The sequence below is a fragment of the Etheostoma spectabile genome, chromosome 19 (genome assembly GCF_008692095.1).
Source record: "Etheostoma spectabile isolate EspeVRDwgs_2016 chromosome 19, UIUC_Espe_1.0, whole genome shotgun sequence".
Lineage (NCBI taxonomy): Eukaryota > Metazoa > Chordata > Actinopteri > Perciformes > Percidae > Etheostoma > Etheostoma spectabile.
Window position 1 is genome coordinate 4,973,656 of NC_045751.1, and position 3,577 is coordinate 4,977,232.

The following is a 3,577-nucleotide window of genomic DNA, read 5'->3' on the forward strand; positions in this document are numbered from 1 at the left end:
AACTGACAGCCTTTGTTGTGTTTGATTACTTGTAGCAAGCAGTGAACGAACTTCATTAAGTAGTCAATTTTCACTGGATTGACATTACAGAAGTCTCTTGTTAGCATCTTGTTTGCTACTAGTCGCAAAGTGACGCATGCGTGACTCAAATCAGCACTCCACTTACATCGGGGAGTGACATTGTCAATCAGCCAGATGTTTACAGAAGATAGCTCAGTGCTTAGGGTACTCTCTAGTGTGGATTGTTGTTTATAAGACATTAAAAATGCCGAGTCTGTTGGAGGTCTGTTGGAGTGTGAATTATGTCAGGTCATGTCAGGACAACAATGCAGTATGTTAGGATTACGAACTCGTTGATGAAACCCACCTTCCCCAGAATTTGTCTTGTTTTTAAAGGAGAATAAGTCAATCTCAATGAAGTCCAGGCCATGGAGGATGGCGCTCTCCTCCAGTTTGCTGCAGAGTCCTGCTATCCTGTACGACTGTGCAGCTCATCCAGACCTAAACATGCACATTCAAAACATGTACAGTAAGCAGGTGCACACATAAACAGACACAGATGTGTTATAAAAAATAACCAAAATGCCTTCTGTATCTAAAAGAGTCAGCAAGAATACACACATGCATGTGTTGTGTAAATAGAAACACAAATTAGCAGAGTAGAGAGAGCAAGATGGTGCAAAATTAACTAATATCATAACTCATCTTAATGAAGTCACACCCCTACTTCATGCACACAGACACACACAAACACACTCCGGCTGATCTGATACATTACATGTGCTTGCGACATTAAGCCAAGCCGCTAATTTAAGAGCTCTGTGACAATGTACTCAGCAAGAGTTGCAACGTAATTAGACAGTGGAGGAGCTGGAACATTGTATGTGGAGATGGTTATCTATGTGATGTTTAGTCTAAATGGCAGCCATGTTGCTGAACGTGTGTGTGTGTTGGGGGGGGAGTTGTAAGGGTACAGTGGAAAAGGTGGTGGGAGGCGGAGATTAAAGGAGAAAAGGTCAAGGGTGGAAACACAAGAGGAGATGTGGGGAAAGTAAAAGAAGTAATAAAGCAAGAGGAGAGATACGCAAGAAAGTAGGAGCTGGATTTGTGGCCCAGGTATCCTCTTTGGCCCTCTGCTCACTTGTCCGACAGCTTTGATTTACAGGATATTTGATCTTCACAGCTTTCCCTCCCCTCCCATCTACTCATAGTCTGGACCCACAGTCACTGCTTGGTGGTGAGGACCCAGTGACAGAGAGAGAGAGAGAGAAAGAGAGAAACACACACACACACACACACACACACACACACACACACACACACACACACACACACCTGCTTTCACTTAGGCCCTTTACGGCACTGCACTTTGCTGTTCTTATTGTTGTTGGAAGCTGGCCTGCGCTGTGAGTGGGGCTCTAATGAGGAACCAATAACTTGCAGTAGCTATTAGAGATGTTAATGTAACTCATATATGATTAGCCACTTTATCTTAATTGAGGGAGCTGAATGTGGAGGGTAGAAAGAGGAAAATTAGCAGAGAATCAAAGCGAGAAGGGTTGGGGTGAACAAGATGGATAGAGTAAGGAAAATGGGGGATAAAAGAAACAAAGAGACAGTATAGAACATTGCTAATGATTAGAGAGTATGAAAAGTGAACATTTGATTGACTGTATTACATAAACTGTCACAGAATTCTCTCTTTTCTGTTTGTGTGTGTGTGTGTGTGTGTGTGTGTGTGTGTGTGTGTGTGTGTGTGTGGGTGCCCTTCACAGAGGCACAGTGATGAGGCTGACCCAAATGACTGGGATATTATTGGGAGAGCGAGAGAGGGAGACCTGTGGTGAATACTGATGAAGCTCGGCACAAAGCTGCCTCCTGGCCTCATTAACCTGCCGAAGACTGCCTTTGTTTTCCTCTGCAATGCTCCAAACACTTTCTACATCCTGTCCGAAAAGGGCTTCGGAAGTCACACTGTGAACAGAGAAGAGGCAGCCTTCAAGAAGCTCAGGGGCTTTAGCAGCAAGGGGAGGACCAGCACATGAAGGGGGGAGTAGTTTGTCTCTCTTCTAAGTGCTACATTTTGTCACTGGAAAAGGGAGACTTAGAAAGAGGAAATTAAGCAGTAAAGTGTGTGAATTAAGTAACGTTTGTAAGGAGTTTTTCAATGTGTTGAAAAGTGCCAGATGGAGAAAGGGGGAAAAATCAGCTATTTTGTAATACAACACCAAAACATGGATCACACTGTCTCCTGCCACACCTGCAACGACTAAAGAAGAAGGAGGTGGAGGCGAGGACAGAGAGTGAGGAAGTGGAGCGAAGGGATGAGAACAAGGTAAAGCAAAAGTAGGACGGGAGGTTTGTGCTCTTTCATATCCCTTGGCACAGCACGTTGTTGTTTTGTTAGTCGACATGTGTGCAGTGTGACGCCCGTGTGCGCTTTTGTACGTGTCTTTGTATGTGTGTGTGTGTGTTAGTGCAAGAGATTTCAATTTCATCTTTAATGGAAACAGCAAATAGGGGAACAAATAAAATGCAAAGGAGAAGAGCAAATCCTCCCTGCAGAGGCCCAGTCAGAATGGATGATGAGGCCGACATGAAGCAAATATTCTGCGGGACAGGGGAGGCAGCGACAGGAGACACACGGGGAAACTGAGGTGAATAGGGAGGAGGAAAAAGTAGCCTGGAGGAGGGTGAGGGAAAAAGGAGGACTGATGGGGAGTATACAGAAACAGGAGGAGGAAATAGGAGAGCAAAAAAGGGAAGGCAGAGAGGGAGTGAGGAGGGATGAAGGGACGGAGGATCAGTCATGGTGTGTCTTCCAGTCAGATTCGTCCCTTATACTGTGGAAGGGAGTAGCCGTGTAGTCAGAAATCATCAGGAGCAGGAACAGATTAGATACAGGCTATTGGTTCTGATGAGGCCTAGTATAGATCAGTAATGGCTCAGTAGGGACAGAGGGAAAGAGTGGGAGAGACAGAGCAGCAGTAAGGTGCTGGCTTTTAGTACTGGTAGTACTAGGAGTATAGATTCCCTGTATCCATAAGGAAATGATATTATGTTGTAAAAGGAAGTTGTTGGTAAATCTAATCCTACAGAACAAATATCTATGAAAATGATTTGTGTGTTATGTGGAACAAACCAGTTAAATGTGATAGTATTTCTCCATCTGTGTAATTCTTGATAGTTCTGTCTTTCCCCGTTAATCCACTTGACAGAAGGATGAAAACGGAGGGACAGCGAGAGGAGAAGAAGGAAGAAGGGAGTGGAGGGCTGGCGGTGGAGAGAGATGCGTCAGCCTGCTGCTCTGCCATGCAGGGATGTGACCACCCACCAGGCCAATCAAGGCTGAGGCCTTGCATCATGTCAGAGGTGCAGATAGGCACCCAGCTGAGTCATCTGGTCTTTGGGAGATGGGACAGATACAAATGTGCGAGTGCACACATAAACACACATAGGCACACCACATAGACATGGGCAGAACATATAACCATGCTTTTCTGTGTGATCTTGTGTGCCAGACAAATCCGTGACACACACACACACACACACACACACACACACACACACACACACA

At 45.1% G+C, this 3,577-nt stretch overlaps 1 long non-coding RNA gene across 1 annotated transcript in view; it reads right to left on the reverse strand.

The window, feature by feature from the left end:
• LOC116707387 (uncharacterized) overlaps window positions 1–1,888 on the reverse strand; it is a 7,553-nt gene extending 5,665 nt beyond the window's left edge. Inside the window, exons 1-2 of the long non-coding RNA XR_004336498.1 lie at window positions 1,797–1,888; window positions 368–501 (exon numbers count right to left, since the gene is read on the reverse strand). This is a non-coding gene — a long non-coding RNA (uncharacterized LOC116707387). The remainder of the gene's footprint in view (window positions 1–367; window positions 502–1,796) is intronic.
• Between the last annotated feature and the right edge of the window lie 1,689 nt (window positions 1,889–3,577).